The sequence below is a fragment of the Lissotriton vulgaris genome, chromosome 6 (genome assembly GCF_964263255.1).
Source record: "Lissotriton vulgaris chromosome 6, aLisVul1.2, whole genome shotgun sequence".
NCBI lineage: Eukaryota > Metazoa > Chordata > Amphibia > Caudata > Salamandridae > Lissotriton > Lissotriton vulgaris.
The window spans coordinates 1,749,722,712-1,749,745,570 of NC_141694.1; positions in this window are offsets into that span (position 1 = coordinate 1,749,722,712).

Here is a 22,859-nt window from a genome sequence, read left to right on the forward strand (position 1 = left end):
TAATAAAAGGACTCCAGGAATTTCTGCTTGGAACAGAGAAGCTGGGACCAGGATCAGACACTCAAACTGAGCAGAAGCCACCGGAGGGGGGGGGCATACTTTTCGCTGTTGTGATAAAATGACAACGGCATGGCAAATGTGAGGTGTTTTTTTAAACTGACACAGCTGCTTTGCACACCCTCGTGGCTTGGCTGTAGGGGTCTACAGGAAGATGTGATTCTGTTCTAAGAATGCTAAGTCTGTGTGTCTGCGTGGCAGTGAGCTGTGGTTGGGGTCTGTCTGGTCCGGCGCCACATGTGACAACTGTGTCCAGCCCTGGCTTTGAAGCCAACAGCATGTGGCAGAATGCCACCTTTGATGTTATCGTGTAGGGTCTGGCAAGCCAGGAGTGGGTTTAGATGTCACACATCATGGGACCAATATTCAGCTCAGGAAGAAAACATTTTGAAAATGGTTTGCTGCAGTACAGCCGATCCTGGTCTGGTCAAGAGGTCCAACGAAGGAGAATCCAGTAAAACAAAGTGGACATTGATACTGCAGCTGTTCTGGGAGGGATAGGCCTAGACTTAGCCTGTTTGACGGGTTAAAAGTGATGCAACAGGAACAGATGTTACCCTAATCTACCATAAGAATTAACATTTTGAACTGGTTTAAGAGTGCCAGTGCGGCTCTGTTTTATTTTCACTTTCATTAATTACTTTTGCATTTCCGTCATAGGTTACATTCATTCTGGCCACATAACCAATTTATTGCTCTTTTTGTGTTTAAATATTGATTTCCCACAGCGGTGGAAAAAAGTGATTTGTTTGTTTGTTCCTGCATGCTTAGCGGTGCTGTACACCCCTTCCCCAGTACTTCTTTAGGTCTCCCCACAGACAACACCAGCTGTCTGGGTGTGAAAGGCCTTTTCAGGGCTTACCAAGACCTTGCGTTGGGCTTACATCCCACCCATCACTTACTGCTGGTTGGCTTTATTGTCACTCATTTATTGCTTCTTTTTCATTGGCTTGCCATTTTTTAAATATTTATCACTCCTCTGGAGCATAGCCTCTTTACCATCATTTTGACTGGCTGACTTGTATCCTTCCACTACTCAAATTAACTCGTGGGCTTCTGCCCCACCACCCTGAGTTGCTGTTTGACTCGTGTGCTGCTTTTGCACTCCATCTATTCAGCTTTATTTTGACCCGCTCCTGATTTCTTTCTTCCGCCAGCTATTACTACCCGCTCCTCCTTTGCTCTCCTCACCCTAGTAGTCCTTTTCTCTGTAAAGAAAAAAAAATTATATATATATATATATATCTATATATATATATATATACTAGCAGCCCGTCCCGACGTTGTCCGGGTATGAATTGCTGCTGGCTAGTAGTATATTGTTTTGCAGGATTTCGTTTTGATAGCATTTCTTATCTGTAACAGGCCTGTGAAACGCTCCAATTCACAGTGCACTGCTGATGCACTTAATAGTGCGTGTTCAGTAGTGTGTGAACTCGAGTTTCCCTACTTTATTTCTCCTTGCAATATTATATAGCGCAAACTCGACAACATGGCATGAGCACAATTTACATTACAGAAGAACACATTCATTTGTGGTAGGCACAGTGAGACAAAGCGGTTTGCCTGGAATCACTGGATGTTGAGCTGATACCGAGATTCGAACGTAGCTCCCCAGCTCTAAAGTTCGCAATTCTAAAACTTGTGGCGGGAGGTGTGTCTAAAAGTGTATGTTGGTGCTGGCCATCAATGAGAGAGACCTGTGCGTTTTTCAAATGGGTGGTGAAAAAATAGGAGTATGTTGCTGGAGATGTGGACCGCCGTGCCACCAATGTACTTACCGGGGGGAGGGTAAACGCCCATTATTCCGCAACTTTCTTTCCGCATACCATCACTCCGCATACTTTCATTATGAAAGTACCATAAGTCCGCAATGCCATTATAACGCATGGCATTACATTTTATATGCTTTAACCACGCATACATTTACAACGAAATTCGTTGTAAATGCATGCATGGTAAAAGCATGTTTTTTTAATGTTTGGATAAGGTAAGTATGGGGATAGGGGTATTTGTTTTGGGGTGTTTGGGTATGTTAAGAGTTCAGATAGTTTTGGGTTATGGGGTACAGGGATAGTTTTAGGGTTCAGGGCTAGGTTTGGGTTTTGGGGTATAGGGGAATTTTTAGGGTTCAGTGGTAGGTTTGGGATGTGGGGTTCTGGGGTATTTTAAGGGTTCAGAGCTAGGTTTGGGTTTTGGGGTACAGGGGTATTTTTAGGGTTCTGGGGTAGGTTCGGGTTTTGAGGTACAGGGGTATTTATAGGGTTCAGGGCTAGGTTTGGGTTTTGGGGTACAGGGGTATTTTTAGGGTTTAGGGATAGGTTTGGGTTTTGGTTACAGTGTATATTTATAGGGTTAAGATGGGTTAGTGTTTAAGGGTGTTTGGTATTTTAAGGAGTAAGGGTGGGTTATGATTATGGGGTGCAGGGGTATTTAAAGGGAGCAGAGTGGGATTAGCACACGATGAGACATGGCATGAAGGGCGGAACGTACCACACGCCCCCAGAGTTTGTCACGCCCCCAGCACACGCCCACAGCACAACGCAGACACACCCACAAGGGACTACTTTGCTGGCACGGTTCTTTTACCTTTTAAATGTATATGGTGGGCGTCTGCATAGCCTGTGTCCTTCTGCTGCAACTGCCCTTTCCAACGCTGTATTGGGTGTTGTGATTGGTGCTGTGGTTCCTGAGATTACCCGCCTCAAAGGTTAGGGCTCTCTCTTTATTTTATATATATATTTATATATATATATATATATATATATATATATATATATATATATATATATATATATATTTGCACACACCTCCGTAATCCTCGCAGAGGTCAAAAAGGACGGCACTCCAAGTTGTTGTTTTAACAAAAATGGTTTATTGGCAGACCCCCCTGCCCCCTTGACAAAAAATAAATAAAAAATAAATATATATATATATATATATATATATATATATATATATATATATTCAGCTGCTTTGAAGGAGGATTCGATTCCGGGATCCATATCCCATTGTCAGGTGGCGTGTTGTACTCTGCCAAACCCACCGCCGAGTTCAGTCAATTTTAAAGTTTTCTGCTACGATAAGCAAAAACACGCACTCAGAAAGGTGCAGCTAGTGGGAGTTTATTCACAAGGTAACGCTACGTGTTTCAGCACAAAAGTGCCTCGATCAAGGCACAAAAAAAAAAATATATATATACGCTCCAAATCCTCCCAGAACTCCAACGAAAGGATGAGACAGCACTCGGAGGGTGAAATGTTTCAAACACGCTAGATTTTATTCAGCGGAGGGGCACACATAGACGCGTTTCGGCGTGCTGCCTTCGTCAGTGTGTGTTACACTGCGTTTAGTGTCAACATGTTTTTTAAACATCATTATGCCAAACCCACATCATTTAGGACATCAACAAAGAAAAAGGACTTACACCACAAACGAAATAGGGGCGGCCATCTTACAGTGTTGACTGTGTTATTAAGGCGAATCATCACTATACATTTAATAGACACTTAGCCCATAGATGGGCAGTTGCCCCGTCCAAATTGTGGTATATTTGATATACATGTTCCAAAAATGAAAAAGATAACTTAGCCGTGGATCGGCTAATGTCCCTTATCAAATGAATCGATGCAGTCCATCATATTATAAGACTTCAAGTTCGATAAGTTATTTTGAAGTTAATTTTAAATAAAACTGGAAAGTTCATAAGGCTAGATGCTGCTTGTATGGCGGCAGGTAATACATATCTTTCAAAATCAATATAATAAATCATCTATAATCTTAGATATAACAATTAATCTCTGTAGAATAATCATCCAACAATCACCTAAAAAATAAATCATGTTTCTGTTAATGAGGTTCGATGGTTCCAATTCATGATAGCTTTCTTTCAGATAATTCAGATATACTCAAATCACAGTATTCTCAATTAAATTACCATATCTTCAAAGACACATTATCAATAAAGGGAATTTCATATATCATTTGATCCCAATACAAATTCCCGATCTAAAAGTGTCATCATGGAATGAAGGAAAGACATATCTCACACTGAAAACTGAGCAATGTATATACATGACAGTGTCCTTCACCTGACAAATTTCAACTGTTCTGTTATAAATAGAGAACCATCTCATGTGCTAGTCTAGGGCCTCTTTAATGAAGATGCAATGTCATTCAGATAGATCTTATCACAGCTATATAAAACTGATCTGACATATTGGATCTTCTCATTCTTATTGATGTATGGGGGTTGATCTACTTTATTTCCCCAGATGAAAAGCCGTCTCCTCCCCACTGTTAAGACCTTTCGGGTGTTTTGTTGAAAGATCTATGATGTATCTGGATTCCAGTCTCCTTAACCTTCGTAGTCGGTTACCACCTTGTATATTAGGAGGCACAATGTCCAGACCGAAGTATTGGAGTTTACTGCTGTCCCGCTTATGAGCCTCCGCGAAGTGGCGAGCCACCGGATAAGCCTGATCCACTTTATCAATGGCTCTTAGGTGCTCAAGTATTCTTAACTTGAGCTCCTTAATAGTGCTCCCAATGTAGCGTAAGCCACAGGGGCACTGTAAGCAATAGACGGCATACTGCGTACTACAGGTGATAAATTTGTTAATACTCATTCTTCTCCCTGTATCAGCTATTGTGTACGAAAGGACCCGTTTACTGCCTGCGCACGCTTTGCAGCGGCAAAAGCCTTTTTGATCCCTTAAGGTGTTAATTCTCTGGGGCAATTTCTCAAAGTGGCTGGTCACTAGCATATCGCCTATTGATCTGGCTTTGCTAAAAGTTAGGAGAGGATGGGTCGGTAGGTCTTCCTTAAGCACATTATCAGTCAGGAGAATGTGCCAGTTCTTCTTTAGCATCATTCTCAGATTTTCTGCCCCTGACGAATATGGAGTTATTACTCTGAATTTTCCCTTATTGTCACCCGTTTGCCCCCTACGTCTACTCCGTTCAGGATTAGTAGTCAAAAGGGTATGTCTTTCAATTTTCCTTACTCTGTTTAGGGTATTACTCAACAGTTTTTCGCCGTGTCCCCTGATCTTAAAACGGGATACGCACTCCGAAGCAGCCGCTTCGAAGTCAGACTCTCTTGAACAGTTTCTGCGAAGCCTAAGTAGTTCCCCATAGGGGATACTATTGATCAGTTGGGGAGGGTGGCTACTGCTGGCAAAGAGTGTAGAATTGCCAGCAGTTTCCTTTTTGAATAAGTGTGTGTGGAGATGTCCTTCTTCTACAGATATCTTCAAGTCCAGGTAGTCCGCTGCCACCGGACTAACTGTTCCCGAAAAATGAAGGTTGACGTTATTTTTGTTCAGTACATTGATATATTCATGTGCTATGTCACATTCACCACTCCATACAAGGAACAGGTCATCGATATAACGATGCCAACATATGACCTTCCCCTCTTTTCCTCCAACTGTGCAGCTCCTGGGCACCTGCCCCTCCCACCCATTATTCCGCAACTTTCTTTCTGCATACCATTATTCCGCATACTTTCATTATGAAAGTACCATGAGTCCGCAATGCCATTATAACGCATGGCATTACATTTTATATGCTTTCACCACGCATACATTTTATAACTAAATTCGTTGTAAGTGCATGCATGGTAAAAGCATGTTTTTTTAATGTTTGGATAAGGTAAGTATGGGTATAGGGGTATATGTTTTGGGGTGTTTGGGTATGTTAAGAGTTCAGATAGTTTTGGGTTATGGGGTACAGGGGTAGTTTTGGGCTCAGAGCGAGGTTTGGGTTTTGGGGTATAGGGGAATTTTTAGGGTTCAGGGGTAGGTTTGGGTTTTGGGGTACAGGGGTATTTTTAGGGTTCAGTGGTAGGTTTGGGATTTGGGGTTCAGGGGTATTTTAAGGGTTCAGAGCTAGGTTTGGGTTTTGGGGTATGTAGGAAGGTGGATACCTGACTATGGTTGCCCCCAACTTTTTTGCCTGGTGTTTTGCTGGTTTTCCGACTTAGTTGACCTGGGGCCCTACCAATCAGGACCCCAGGCCTACTGCTCTCTCTCTAAAATGGTACTGGGCCACCTTATCAGACCCTGTAACACAGGTCATAGGTGTACCCAGGGCCTACCAGGGGCTTAAGCATGTATTATGCCACTCCTGGCTGGCCATCTAAATCTGACACAACTGGCTGCACGACAGCTGGGGCAAGGTGGTGTAATCACCCTTTGTTTTAGATGTAGTATACCTATATCTAACCCTAAAATGGACACACAGATTCCTATCAGTCACTCCTATGGCAGGCCTTGACAATCCTGAAGGCAGAGTGCTTGGAATCGTGTGAGATGGTGCTCTGGCATGAGCTGAGCCTGTTTGCAGCTTGCGGAACCAAGTCCTAATAGCTGTTCCATGATAACGCATACCGTATACTCTTAAGTGCATTATAATCCTCGCGGTTAAATGCTATCTCTGGTATCGCTTTATCAAAACATGTCGAGTAAGGTGTCATACGAATTGGAATACTAACCCCTCGCCAATTCTGGCGACGGGGTTAGCATTCCACTCTTCTAGAGGGACACGACATGTATGTAACTGTGAGCCCCGGTTAAAGTTAACTCAAGCCTCAGCATCACAAAATGGATGCTGCCACCACAGACACGAGTCTGACCCCCTGCAGCTGGGAGTCCTTCCAGCGAGGGGAGCTTGGACAAAGGGTTTCCTGACAGGGGCCATGCTAGCACCATCCCAGACAGGGTTTTGTGTATCCTGGGTAGGCAGGGCTTTACAGGAAGGTGACTGCAAGTGGCACCCCGGTGCTCACTACGCATCTGCCGGCTAGAACCAGTTCCAGGGGCACACCAGCCCCTGGCCTGGGGAAAGTCCGGCATGGGAGAGGGGTGTAACCACCCCCCCTTCCTGGTCCCACCCCAGGGCAGGACCTAGTCGCGTACCCACCCCTTTCTTTAGGATAAAGGCAGGAGCGGGGACCCTTCCAAATTAGATCATCTTTGAATCGAGAAACTACTTTCTACGAAAGGAACTCTCGACTCTTCTCAAGATTTCTCCCTTGTGACTAAGGAGTAGTCACCCTCCACCCGCAGGCACCATCTAAGAACTCTGCGGTTTGCTGCACGTCCTTCCTCCGGAATCCGACTGACCAGCTCGACGAGACCCGGCTTCCCTGGCACCTCTGACCTCTACCTACCTCTACAGCTAAGCTGAGAACCGTAGGTGCGACGAGACCTCGAGGGGCCGGCCATCATCAGAACTGCACGACTTCTATCCAGCACGACTGCCGAGGGATCTTCTGGTGAGTGCTTTGGGGTCCGAGAAGCCCCGACCCTGAGCAGCTCCAGCACCGAAGTCCAGCCTCCCAGCATCCACGAGATCTGCGTGGGGCCCTTCTGCTTTTTGCTGCTCACCGCGTTGTCTGGCTACTAGCCCGCTGGCTTGTGACCTTCCCGACGACGCCCCCGACAACGACAACACTGCTAGTCTGGTTGCTCCAGACTGGCCCGTGTTCCCTTCCAAAAGAGGAGCACCCCGGACCCTCCTGGTCCACTCCAGACGCCATTTTAGGTCCACCGCGTGGGCTTGAATTTGCCAAGACTTGTTGCCCCAATCCTGGGTCCAGCGACGTCGACAGCATCAACCATCGTGGGACAGCTCGCACCTCCATCTTGGTCGCCGACAACGCCTCCTGGTCCGTGAGACTGCAGAGCCCAGCGTCGCCCACTCACCTGGTCGAGGTGACTACCATCCGGTGCCCTCCTGGTGCCATCTGATCACTGGCTAGTGGTCAAGAACTTGGTCCCCTCTGCTTTCAGGTGTCATCCATCTTTGATCCAGGCTTGGATCACTCCGAACAATCTTCACTGGTCGCCTGCCAGCAACTCTTTCTTCAGGCTCCTGGTTCGTCAACGAGGATTCCCGACGTCTTTTCAGACCTATGCAGCCGCAGCCCCTGGGCTAGGTAACTTCGGCATTTCGGTGCCCCAGCATAGCCTCACTATCCAAGGGTCCAGATCCACTGTCGTTTTCGACCTACCTTATCGGGCTCGCCCGAGAACACTAACTTTGCTTTTACTAGCTCCCATAGACTTTGTCCCGCATCCCGCGTGAGAGTGCACACTCTGCACCCGAGTCCCCTAGGCCTCCTACTAGTAATCTGAAGGTTCAGTAACGTAGTCCTAGCGATTCCAAAGCCTATTAGTCCAGTACTTACCTGCTAGTGATTTCGCATTCCACTTCCATAGTATATGGTTTTCCGTGCCCCTCGGGCATTTGTGTAAATTGTGCAACTTAAAGTATTTTCGTAAGAGTTTTGTTGTGTGCTTAGTACCCTGTCCTCATAAAGAGTACAGGGCTGTTGTGATCTTAATAAATACACTGTTTATTTTCATAACACTTGTGTGGTGTCCTTTCACTTGGTGTTCAAGGGATATATGTGATGGTATAACAGCTGGCTTAACACGCCCTCTAGAGTTTAGCCCAAAGACTGCTCTTGTCCATGCTACTAGGATAGCTGGTCTATCGGTTGACTTACAACCAATCACCATAGGGGTTGTTTGGACTGATACATAGTGATCACTAGAATAGTGAACACTGAATATCAGGCCAACTTCTCACATTGGTGAGCAGCGGTTGGGATTTGAGCTTGGTGTTGTTTTACCACACGTATCCTAAGAATATCTTTGTGAAAGATCACATAAGGTAAGGTACATATAACTTAGCTTAGAATACTCTGAGTTCTACTGAACCAGCTGTTGTAGTTTAACAAGGCTTAGCACACCTTGACTACAACTCTTAGCAAGGGATCAGTAGGCAAACAAATAGTGTAGGTAGGTGCATCACATACACCACACAGGAAGCATGTCTAACCACGGAGAATCTTCAGAGACCCCTCTTGTGGTTGTGGACCCTCCACAGGTCCCTTCCAGATATGCTGCACTTAGCTTCCAGGAGATCAGACAAGTGTGTACCTCCAGGAAACTAAGACTGGGTTCAAACCCTACCATTCCTTTCCTTTGCTAGGAGGGCTGCTAACACAGATCCTTCTCATCCAGAAGGGAATATGCCCACCTTACAGGGTCCCTTTGATAACCATGACCATCCCCTCCAGGAGGCAGATGATGCTGAGGATGAGTATGAAGATGAGTTATCAGGGGAGGAGGCAGACAAGGGACAGGTAGAAGTCAGGAGACTCACCAGGTCCAACTTAAGTAGGCATGAGATTGGATTTGGGGGACCCCCAGGGCCACTCTCAGGCAGACTTAACATTGGGGATAGACGAGTTAGGTCTCGCTCCAGAGGCTCTAACAGATCTATTCATACCAATGGCTCTCAGACCTCTTCTCATAGAGGGATGTCATCCCCTAAGAGGAGGGAGCATGAAGCTAAGATGAGGGAAGCCACTCTGAGGATTGAAAGGGAAGAACTTGCCCTGGCCAAAGAGAGGCTTGCCTTTGCTAGAGAGCAAAAATTGTGTGGGGCAGACCCCACTGGTGGCAGAATTCTCCCAAGAGAAAAAGACAGGAGTTTAGACACTAGACACCTGAGTAAGATAGTGCCCCCCTTTAAACAAGGGGATGATATCCACAAATGGATGACTGCTTTGGAGAGGGCCTGCACTGTACAGTGTGTCCCCCAGAGTCCGTGGGCAGCTATCTTGTGGCTCTCCTTTGAAGGCAAAGGTAGAGATAAGTTCCTCACTACTAGAGCTGAGGATGCTAACAATTACCAAGTCCTGAAGAATACACTGGTTGATGGGGTTGGTTTAACCACTGAACAGTACAGGTTGATGTTCAGAGATACCCAGAAAACTCAGTCTCAGGATTGGACTGACTTTGTTGATTGTGCCACTAAGGCTTTTGAAGGCTGGCTACTGGGAAGTAAGGTTACTGATTTCAAAGGATTGTACAATCTAATTATGAGAGAGCAAATCTTAAGTAATTGTCAGAACCAGTTATTACACCAACACCTGGTAGACTCTGATCTGACCTCTCCACAAGAATTGGGTAAGAGGGCAGACAAATGGGTCAGAACCAGGGTCAGGCCTAAGAACCAGGGTGGTGACCAAAAGAAGGAATCAACCAAGCCTCAAGAGAAGGGTGGGAATAAATCTTCTGATCAAACCACAGGGCCCCAAAATTCCGCTGAAAAGGGTGGGTCCCAAACTTCTCCCAAAACCCAAAAGAAACCTTATTGTCATACCTGCAAACAGGTAGGCCATTACAAAACTGACAGCAGTTGTCCCAAGGCCAACAACAATAAGGAGAACATACCCCCAGGTAATACTCCCAGACCTCCTGTTACCACTAGTGGTAATCCCCCAGGTGGTGGGAGTGCCCCCAAGAATGTGGTGGGCATTACTTTGGGAAACCAGGTGGACTATGGCCTAGCCAGGTCCCCTAACAACACTCTTGTCTGTGAGACTGGCATGGGGTTTGCCAACTTCACTACTGGTTCCCACATTTTGGGAAAGTATAGACAAGATCCCTTTATCAATGGTCAGAAGGTTGAGGCATACAGAGACAAAGGGGCCAGCATCACCATGGTGATTGACCATCTGGTCCCCTCTGCTCAACTGAATCCTGGTTTTCTTTATCAGGTGACAGATGTTTATGGAGTGAAAAGAAGGCATCCCATGGCAGTAGTCGAGCTCAGTTGGGGTAATGTCACAGGGCCCATGAGAGTGGCAGTGACAGATAACCTACCTGTAGATTGCTTACTGGGGAATGACCTGGAACTCTCAGCATGGGCTGAGGTGGAGCAAGAAACTCACTCCAGGATGATAGGCCTACCCAGAAAGGTTAGTGGGGCAGTAATAGCTACAGCCCCAGTCCAAGCACCATTCCTCCCTGAAAAGGTTGGAAGAGCAGTGGTAGCCACTGCCCAGGCTCAGACAGACTTCCCTGAACAGGATAGGAGGGCTGTGACAGTCACAGCCCAAACACAGACTGAGTGCCCTCCTGAAAAGGTTGGCAAGGTTGAAATGGTCTCAGCCTCTACTCAGACAGATAGTGGGGTTGTGAAGCCTGAAACAATGGATCACTCCACCCAAACAGAGAGCATTGAGGAGGAAGAAAAGTCTTCCCCCTCCCAGACACTAGGTGAGAGCCAGCCTCCTCAGGGAACTGACTCTACTCCTGGTGAAGGAACTGCCCCAGAGGTAGTCAGGCCTAGCCTGGCAGAGCCCCTGATGACAGTGGACCCTTCCCAGGTGGGACCCAGTCTGGAGCAGGTAACCTGCCCCTCTCTACCCTGCCTCCATCAGCCCAGGGCTGTAGAGGTCAGGAAGGCCAGAGGTGGACCCCAACGGGCCCCCTGTCCAAAAATCCCCAATCAGCAGATTAGGATCACTGAAGCTAGTAGTCTAGCCAAGTGAAAATAAAACAAACTCCTGAGGGATCCCCCTTAAACTTAGTTAGGGAACTCCCACAGCTGGACACTGCTGGGCACAGCCAAACCTGGGGCCTAAAAACCCCAAACCTGACCTGTCCCTCCAGTAAGCCAAAAAGAGGGACTTCCCCTCCAGCTTTAGGTAGCCAGAGGTTGACCCTGAGAGCTCATAACAACTCGGTACTGGAAAGAAAGGCACATATGGTGGATAGTGATTGGAGGAAGTTGAGCCCAACAGTAGTGGAGTCTCACTTCAGTACTCCATTCCCACACCAGCCTTTTACTTTGCCAAAGCACACCACAGGTAGTGATTCCCTATGGTGGAGACCCTCAGATACCCTTAGGGCACAGCTTTCCAAACTGTGTGGCGCGACACGTTACTGTGTCGCGACCCACACATAGGTGTGTCGCGCGATGCGATGACGTCGGCCGGGGAAGGCGTCTTGAGCCCCCTCACTCAAGGATTACGATTTACGACGTGCACGCAGGCGGAAGGCGGAAGGCAGAGCAGCTGGAGCTCGATCCCGGACTGTAAGCCTGAAAGTAGTGTAATAGGAGTTCCCATTGTTTACAAAAATCTTTCGTTTTCCCCTAGCTCCCTTAAAAAGCTTTTCTATGTATGAGGGTAAAGATAGATGGACATGGCTGGATGGAAATCCGCGAACTCTTTTTCCACCATCACGTCTTTTATAGCACTGTGCCGGAACTTTGGATTCTCAACAGTTGCCACAATTGGAGTTTTATTTTGAAAATTACACGAAATGGGGCTCTGCAAAAACAAATAATTAGGGTATGTCGATGGCCATTTGGAGTGCGCCACATATTAGAAATGCTCTTTTGTACAGCATTATGCAAATGTTGTTTCCGCGATAACCACCGGGTGAAAAGCACACACTGTCAGTCTCACCGTGATTGCGTCGCCCTGTGTGTCCGTAATCGGCGAGAGTTCAGCAAGTGACCCCACAAGACTAGTGACAACTAAAAACAAAGAAAATAACAAAAAAGAAAGTACATAATATAAAAATAGGCAAGATATTGTTCTATATAACTCACTTTCCTACGGAGCCTTTTGTAATGAGATTTAACATTGAAATGTCTGCCATCCAGAGGGGTGCAGCACAACATAATCACATGTCATACGTGCTTGGCTAGGAGTAAAATGCCATGCACCCACGAGGTCAGGCTCTCTCTGTGACCCCCCCAGCTTGTTACTGCCCGTGTCGTTGGTGGTGGACTTACAAGCTCCCTAGAATCCAATATGTTGCTCTCTGCCTTTGAAAGCTGAAGATGCCAAATATTTTGTATTCCTCGGAGCTATTGTGCGAAAGGGTCACTGTGATTTGTGATGTAGTGTTAGAAGAATCTTGTGAGACTTCCTACCTGTAATTGCCCATATGGAAGGTCATTAGGCGTAAAGTAAAACAGTACACCTCATATGAAAAAAAATGAACTAAAGGCACACTATCATAATGTATAAATCACGCAATACATTAAGTTATACAACACACCAAGCAGCATGCACAGTGAATTATTTCAGGTCGAAGGCCAAAAGAAGTTTTGGGCCGGTGCCCAATGTGACTTTAGCACCAATGTGTAAACACAATACACATGGTAAAAAACGGGCCTTTGCCCATTGCACTGCAGGAATCATCCACTCATATTTCATAGGCCAGGACAACTATTTCACTGCATAAATTCAGTCGAAAGTTGTTCACAGATTCACCCGGGACAGAACTGCAACAGCACAGGGGCCTCTCGCTCGGGTCATCAATCAATCAATCCAGATTTGATAGGATGGGGCTCCAATTGGTGAAGGTGTCAGCGCTCCTGATTGCTTGTGCATTATTCATGACGCAGGTATGCACTTATAAGAACGTATTTTTGCTAAAGCCACAGAGTAGTAATGCGAAAAGGGCTTGGCGCAGGAGGACTGCACCCCCTTAGTGCCCCCAATTCAGTCTATAGCCGATGTATATGTGTGAGAGTTTCAAAGGGTCCTCGTCGCACTCTGCAGACAGCTTACATCATTTTGCGTTAAGCGATGGGAATATGCTATTTGTAGCAGTTTATAGTGCTTTATTTGTAAAATAATGAGTGCCGATGCTCCTTCTCAGAAGCTAGTGGTCGGCACTATTAAACCTCAGTGGGCCGAATAATACCAGGGCCGCAGTCCTGAGCCCACCCAATGTCCCACTTCCATCCATTGCCACACAGGGCCAACCCCTTCATCTCGCTCTTACAGCTTTCTGCTTCCTTCCTTGTAGACTGGGTTTCAGCCTTTCTCTTCTTCGGCCTCCTTTCCTGTTTATATTCCACTCGCCTGCTCTCAGCAAATGTTTGATAAGGAAAAATAAGTGCCAGTTCTCAAACATGAGTGGCGGTGGCCACCACCGGCTTAGATTAAACACTGGACACTGCCTTTCAAATCCTATGCAGCCAACCATGCACTTTTAGTGCTCAAGTCTGCGCAAATTTCATTCCTTTCTCACACTCTGGCAGGCAAAATACGGGCCTCCTGTGCTTGATTGCAGCCGGATACTGCTGGCCGAATTTCAGGTGGTGCTTTTGAAGCTCGAGGATGGCCAAACTCTACTTCCCGAGCAACACTTCCGGTTTTATTCAGCGAGTTCTGTTCGCACTCTGTAACAGTAGCTAGCAAGGAAGCCATTGTGGACCACTTTTTAAAAATCATTTAAAAAATCGTAATAACAGAGAGCAAATTCTTTTTTTAAAACAAATGCTTTGCAAGATGCTCTTGTGAATGTTGTTTAAAAATATATATTACAAATCAATATTTTTTTTAAAAATCAATGAACTGTTTACGTGCGATCTGTTGTGTCCCCATACATTTTGATATTTACAGTTTCTGTGACCTATGTATTTGTCCTCTCTTATATGCAGTTAATTTTAGCTACAAGTGCTGAATGTAAAACATATGACTCGTCTTATTTTCTGTTGCTTTTTGGCGCGCTGCGTGGAGGAAAGCGGTCCCATCTGAGTTCAATGCGCAGAGACCGGTTGATAAGTTGCATGATTGTTTTATCACTCACAATTCCCCCTTCCTGAATGGATTTTTGTATAACTCATATTCAGCAAGGCAGCAGGTGGACTTTGTGCGTAGTTGAAAGGGTTGGCAGGGCGTGCACCTGCCCTTTTTTTGCCGTAAATCACTGAGGCATGTGTCAATGTGTGCATGATTATATTCTTGTTTCATGCACAAATCTAACCTTGCTTACACTCAGTTTTACCAGTCACTGGCTTTGTTAGACCAGATTAACAATTGCTTTATTAACCTTCCTGCTTTCTCAAATTTGCTTGGAAATGCACCATTTGCCCACTACTTTTTCTTTTTTTTAAAATTTTTGAAAACCTTTATTAGTGCATCCACAAAAGTACAAATACGGGCCCACAACCCTCAGGCCGGCCACGAAGACTGTTTAGGCACAAGTGCATGCAATACGGTGACGCAATAGCACATCAATATCAATAAGCAAGTATTCAGCAGTTACACTGGAGATCACGTGCTATCACGCCACAGGAGCAATTAAGGTTAATTAAAAACATTTTTTTTTATATAGCAGCTATTAAAGTCCAGACTGTTCCGTTTTAATTGCAAATAGAAACTATAAAGTAAAAGAGCAGGGTCCATGTAGGCGTGACATAACAGTAGCGACCGAGTCACACACAGCCCAGCAACCCAAATGTCAAATCCCCCCAGGCGGCATGGCGGCCCATAAAGTGTGCAGCAAGGGTATCAGAGCCAAGATCATAACAAATGTCTACCGCCACCCGCCCACCAGCAACATCGACACGGACCCAAGGTAGAAAAGAAAAGAAGAAATAAATAAAGAAGAAAAAACAAGGCACCATAGAAACAGAAAAGAAACTAAAAACCCATCCCCCAACCCCCACCCTACACGCATGCAAAGGCTACGGCCTACCCCCCCCCCCCCCCAGCAGTGTGTCTGTCGCCCAATAAACCCGAAATATAGAATAAGAAAGTAAGAGAAGGAAAAAAGAGAAATACATAACACATAAGATATAGGGAGCAAGAAAAGAGTAGCCTAATCTAAAACTCCCATGAAACCCCTAAACCGGAGGAGGGCCAACCCTAAACAACCAAAATAACCAACAGGAGTGTAAACGGCCACCACTTCCCCGACCCCTAAGTCGACCATATCCAACGTCCAACTACCCCGCCAGTCCATCACAGTCCCAGGAATGTAAATACCGGTAGTTAAGGCAAGAAAAGGGTGGACTCAGCCCTGACCCCTACGATCCATTGAGCCAGCAAAGTGCAGTAGTGGCGCGGCCCCGTAGAGTAGGAAAAGCAGCTGGCATGACCGCCTCGAGAGAGAGCAACGTCCATGAAGTGCCATCCAAAGCAGGACAGTGTGATCCACCAGAGTAGAGTCTGGGCAGGCATACAGTAACAGTCCGCCGAGATTAGACGAGGCAATACCAGGTAACATACCCAAGGTAAACGGAGCCATCTCGTCGTCAGTACCCGCTGGCGTTGATAGACCTGGCGTTGAACGGCGAACCTCGGGTGTCCGCACAAGTATAGAAAGCACGGTGTCCTCCATAGCTGCAGCAGGGAGTGCAGCGGCGATGTGAAGCTTAATCACATTTAACCCCTCATTGAGTCCCCGAAAAGGCTGCAAATGGCTGCCGAGCCCCGGACTCGGCGATATGCTACGCTCACAGCCGCCCGCCCGGTCAGCCGAGGAGAGTAGGGGCACAACAGCGTCCAGTCGGTGCTCCAGGGCACGGGCGCTGTAGCACCAAGCAGCTCGCAGATCAGCCAGAGCTTCCAGGACGTCGCCGATACTCAAGGGCATTGCAAGGCAGGATGAAATGCCAGTCCCCTGCCCACGAAAATCACAGGCATGTGGCAATCCTCAATCCCAGCCTTCGGTATCCATTGTTAGGCGCCGTGTAGCAGAGCAGCTCTCAGATAGGCAGGGCAAGGACGCAGGGATCAGGGCAGCAAACTCCAATTCAGCGCCTCGCACGGGCACAACACAATGACGGTCCAGCCAGGCGCCGTGTGCGATCGCCAGTCACTCAGCCCAAATGGCCCCCTCTATTCCACTAAACAGCGAAAAAACGCACAGAAGCATCTGAAGAGGGAGATACAATTGTCGCATCGACGGGTGCGAAGCCACGGAACAGAGAGACTCCAAAAAGAAACTGTTGCGCTGTAACTGAGGATCTTTATAAAAATGGGGTAACCCAAAACGGTTGTTGGACCTGGGTAATCGATATTATTAGAAAAAACAATGGCCCAAACCGGGATTAATCATTAGCTCAATAAATCATATGCTCACAGTTGATCATTTTTCATGTCATGAAAAATGATCAACTGTGAGCATATGATTTATTGAGCTAATGATTAATCCCGGTTTGGGCCATTGTTTTTTCTAATAGTAACTGAGGATCTTGGCAGTCTGCCGCGTCTCTCCGGCGGTTTCAGTATCCCCCGTAATGGCCGACGTTGTTGTCTTCCAGCCAGACGCCGCCGAGAACAAAGGACCGGACCCATGCAGCAGTCGACGGCAGGAGTTCAGGGCATTCCGTCACTCCCGGTGTAGGAGGGACGACGGGGAGCACATCATCGAAATCAGCGTCGCTTCCCAAACCCGTTACCGCACAGCAGGCACGATTCAGCAATCAGGAGAAGAAGCGGTACGGGAGGGAAGCGGACGGGTCGGCGGAGCCGCAGGCTCAGGCGGCCATCGCTGTTGCTGGCTAGGCTCCTCCCCGCCCACTACTTTTTCAAAAATTTCCCCCCTTATGTGGTTCGTGCTCGCTCGCTCGCGTTACCGTGTCCCTGAATTTTTTTTCACAAAAAGGTGTGTCACCAGCATGGAAAGTTTGGAAAGCTATGCCTTAGGGTGAGGGGTTGCTTAGTGGACCATGATACAGGGGGCAACCATGCCAGTGCATGTACCACCTCATATGGCCACTCAGGCAATATAGGCTTACCTGGTCAAGGATAGCCTTATCTCCTTTCGTTGGGGGGGGGGGGGGGGGGAGGTTGTGTAGGATGGTGGACACCTGACTATGGTTGCCCCCAACTTTTTTGCCTGGTGTTTTGCTGGTTTTCCGACTTAGTTGACCTGGGGCCCTACCAATCAGGACCCCAGGCCTACTGCTCTCTCTCTAAAATGGATTCCATGTACCTTAGGTACATTTCCAATTGGTACTGGGCCACCTTATCAGACCCTGTAACTCAGGGCATAGGTGTACCCAGGGCCTACCAGGTGCTGAAGCATGTACTATGCCACCCCTGGCTGGCCATCTAAATCTGACACAACTGGCTGCACGACAGCTGGGGCAAGGTGGTGTAATCACCCTTTGTTTTAGATGTTGTATACCTATATCTAACCCTAAAATGGACACACTGATTCCTATCAGTCACTCCTATGGCAGGCCTTGACAATCCTGAAGGCAGAGTGCTTGGAATCGTGTGAGATGGTGCTCTGGCATGAGCTGAGCCCGTTTGCAGCTTGCGGAACCAAGTCCTAATAGCTGTTCCATGATAACGCATACCATATACTCTTAAGTGCATTATAATCCTTGCGGTTAAATGCTATCTCTGGTATCGCTTTATCAAAACATGTCGAGTAAGGTGTCATACGAATTGGAATACTAACCCCTCGCCAATTCTGGCGACGGGGTTAGCATTCCACCCTTCTAGAGGGACACGACATGTATGTAACTGTGAACCCCGGTTAAAGTTAACTCAAGCCTCAGCATCACAAAATGGATGCTGCCACCACAGACACGAGTCTGACCCCCTGCAGCTGGGAGTCCTTCCAGCGAGGGGAGCTTGGACAAAGGGTTTCCTGTCAGAGGCCGTGCTAGCACCATCCCAGACAGGGTTTTGTGTATCCTGGGTAGGCAGGGCTTTACAGGAAGGTGACTGCAAGTGGCACCCCGGTGCTCACTACGCATCTGCCGGCTAGAACCAGTTCCAGGGGCACACCAGCCCCTGGCCTGGGGAAAGTCCGGCATGGGAGAGGGGTGTAACCACCCCCATTCCTGGCCCCACCCCTAGGGCAGGACCTAGTCGCGTACCCACCCCTTTCTTTAGGATAAAGGCAGGAGCGGGGACCCTTCCAAATTAGATCATCATTTTTTGGGGGGGGGGGGAAACTTTATTGATAATTCAAAGCACACAGCTATTCAGCCTTACATCCCTGAGGCTAGGCAGCAATAGAAAAGCGGAGGAAAAGTGTGCACAAAACAATTAGAGGAGCAATCAGGTTTAATTTTATAATATAAATATGAACCTAAGGAACATTACAGAAACCTAAAAGGGAAAGAAGAAGGGGGGGGGAGGGGAAAAGGAATGGGTGGCAAGGTAAAACATAGGAGCAGTGAAGCACATATCCAGGGGGCGAGTGGGACCTGTCGGCATTTTGAACTAAACATATCGAGAAGAGCATACAAGTGTGGGGGGAAGAAAGGACAGGAGTACGTTAAAATGGAACATTGAGTGGAGGGAATGGCTAGGGTGAAAGACGAGCCTCCAGCGGACCTACATCAGGGGGCACACAAATATCGCCCCTGTAAGCATTCCACGCCCCCCAGACCCTACCCCACATCCTAGGCTTGCCCCTAGCTAGGTACACAGTTTTCTCACGGAGCATGCACCATTCCATATTAGTTTTTCAGAGACTCACGGAGGGAGGGGTCAGGGTGCCCCACTTTTGAGCAATGTCTCGCTTGGCCACCATGTTCCCTAGCGTGACCCAACGAGTTTGTGCATTATTGTAGTCAGTCGGACCCCACACGTTCAACAAACAACGTCGAGCTTCCGCAGACACGTCGACGCCAGTCACTTCACTCATAACCGCATGCACCCGCTCCCAATAGGGGGCAATGGCCTGGCATTCCCAAATGGTATGCATAAAGGTGGCCAGTGCACCGCATCCTCGTCTACAAAGGCCATCCTGGGAAAGCCCCATGTGAATCAACCTGGGGCCAGTAACGTAAACCCTGTGGAGAATTTTAAGCTGTACTAAGCGCAGCCTAGCCTAAATCACTACTTCCTTTGGGGAGGACACCGCACACTGCCAATCCTCGTCATCCAACTCAATCCCATCACGCACCCACTGATCACGCACTTTCAGCAACATGTCCGTCCGAACGTTTATTAGCTTTTTATAAGTCAAGGAAATGGCGCTGTCTGGCATATGGCCGTCCAGCACCCTGTCCTCCAACGGGGATGACTCGGGGACCTTCTCACCAACAGGCAGGGTAGACGTAAGGGCATGTCTCAACTGTGCATATCTAAAATATTCCGTGGTGCCCAGTTGGAATTCAGTCTGCAGAGTCTCAAAAGATTTAATTTCTCCTCTGGCCATCACATCAGCCACCTTGGAAATACCAAAATTAGATCATCTTTGAATCAAGAAACTACTTTCTACGAAAGGAACTCTCGACTCTTCTCAAGATTTCTCCCTTGTGACTAAGGAGTAGTCACCCTGCACCGGCAGGCACCATCTAAGAACTCTGCGGTTTGCTGCACGTCCTTCCTCCGGAATCCGACTGACCAGCTCGACGAGACCCGGCTTCCCTGGCACCTCTGACCTCTACCTACCTCTACAGCTAAGCTGAGAACCGTAGGTTCGACGAGACCTCGAGGGACCGGCCATCATCAGAACTGCACGACTTCTATCCAGCACGACCGCCAAGGGATCCTCTGGTGAGTGCTTTGGGGTCCGAGAAGCCCCGACCCTGAGCAGCTCCAGCACCGAAGTCCAGCCTCCCAGCATCCACGAGATCTGCGTGGGGCCCTTCTGCTTTTTGCTGCTCACCGCGTTGTCTGGCTACTAGCCCGCTGCCTTGTGGCCTTCACGACGATGCCCGACAACGACAACACTGCTAGTCTGGTTGCTCCAGACTGGCCCGTGTTCCCTTCCAAAAGAGGAGCACCCCGGACCCTCCTGGTCCACTCCAGACGCCATTTTAGGTCCACTGCGTGGGCTTGAATTTGCCAAGACTTGTTGCCCCAATCCTGGGTCCAGCGACGTCGACCGCATCAACCATCGTGGGACAGCTCGCACCTCCATCTTGGTCGCCGACAATGCCTTCTGGTCCGTGAGACTGCAGAGCCCAGCGTCGCCCACTCACCTGGTCGAGGTGACTACCATCCGGTGCCCTCCTGGTGCCATCTGATCACTGGCTAGTGGTCAAGAACTTGGTCCCCTCTGCTTTCAGGTGTCATCCATCTTCGATCCAGGCTTGGATCACTCCGAACAATCTTCACTGGTCGCCTGCCAGCAACTCTTTCTTCAGGCTCCTGGTTCGCCAACGAGGATTCCCGACGTCTTTTCAGACCTATGCAGCCGCAGCCCCTGGGCTAGGTAACTTCGGCATTTCGGTGCCCCAGCATAGCCTCACTATCCAAGGGTCCAGATCCACTGTCGTTTTCGACCTACCTTATCGGGCTCGCCCGAGAACACTAACTTTGCTTTTACTAGCTCCCATAGACTTTGTCCCGCATCCCGCGTGAGAGTGCACACTCTGCACCCGAGTCCCCTAGGCCTTCTACTAGTAATCTGAAGGTTCAGTAACGTAGTCCTAGCGATTCCAAAGCCTATTAGTCCAGTACTTACCTGCTAGTAATTTCGCATTCCACTTCCATAGTATATGGTTTTCCGTGCCCCTCGGGCATTTGTGTAAATTGTGCAACTTAAAGTATTTTCGTAAGAGTTTTGTTGTGTGCTTAGTACCCTGTCCTCATAAAGAGTACAGGGCTGTTGTGATCTAAATAAATACGCTGTTTATTTTCATAACACTTGTGTGGTGTCCTTTCACTTGGTGTTCAAGGGGTATATGTGATGGTATAACAGCTGGCTTAACACGCCCTCTAGAGTTTAGCCCGAAGACTGCTCTTGTCCATGCTACTAGGATAGCTGGTCTATCGGTTGACTTACAACCAATCACCATAAGGGTTGTTTGGACTGATACATAGTGATCACTAGAATAGTGAACACTGAATATCAGGCTAACTTCTCACAGGGTACAGGGGTATTTTTAGGGTTCTGGGGTAGGTTCGGGTTTTGAGGTACAGGGGTATTTATAGGGTTCAGGGCTAGGTTTGGGTTTTGGGGTACAGGGGAATTTTTGGGTTTAGGGATAGGTTTGGGTTTTGGTTACAGTGTATAGTTATAGGGTTAAGATGGGTTAGTGTTTAAGGGTGTTGGGTATTTTAAGGAGTAAGGGTGGGTTATGATTATGGGGTGCAGGGGTATTTAAAGGGAGCAGAGTGGGATTAGCACACGATGAGACATGGCATGAAGGGCGGAACGTACCACACGCCCCCAGAGTTTGTCACGCCCCCAGCACACGCCCACAGCACAACGCAGACACACCCACAAGGGACTACTTTGCTGGCTCGGTTCTTTTACCTTTTAAATGTATATGGTGGGCGTCTGCATAGCCTGTGTCCTTCTGCTGCAACTGCCCTTTCCAACGCTGTATTGGGTGTTGTGATTGGTACTGTGGTTCCTGAGATTACCCGCCTCAAAGGATTGGGCTCTCTCTTTATTATATTAGTATGTATATATATATATATATATATATATACATACACATACGCTCCAAATCCTGCCAGAACTCCAACGAAAGGATGAGACAGCACTCGGAGGGTGAAATGTTTCAAACACGCTAGATTTTATTCAGCGGAGGGGCACACACAGACGCGTTTCGGCGTGCTGCGTTCGTCAGTGTGTGTTACACTGCGTTTAGTGTCAACATGTTTTTTAAACATCATTATGCCAAACCCACATCATTTAGGACATCAACAAAGAAAAGGGACTTACACCACAAACAAAATAGGGGCGGCCATCTTACAGTGTTGACTGTGTTATTAAGTCGAATCATCACTATACATTTAATAGACATTTAGCCCATAGATGGGCAGTTGCCCCGTCCAAATTGTGGTATATTTGATATACATGTTCAAAAAATGGAAAAGATAATTAAGCCGTGGATCGGCTAATGTCCCTTATCAAATGAATCGATGCAGTCCATCATATTATAAGACTTCAAGTTCGATAACAGTTATTTTGAAGTTACTTATAAATAAAACTGGAAGGTTCTTAAGGCTAGATGCTGCTTGTATGGCGGCAGGTAATACATATCTTTCAAAATAAATATAATAAATCATCTATAATCTTAGATATAACAATTAATCTCTGTAGAATAATTATCCAACAATCACCTAAAAAATAAATCATATTTCAGTTTCTGTTAATGAGGTTCGATGGTTCCAATTCATGATAGCTTTCTTTCAGATAATTCAGATATACTCAAATCACAGTATTCTCAATTAAATTACCATATCTTCAAAGACACATTATCAATAAAGGGAATTTCATATATCATTTGATCCCAGTACAAATTCCCGATCTAAA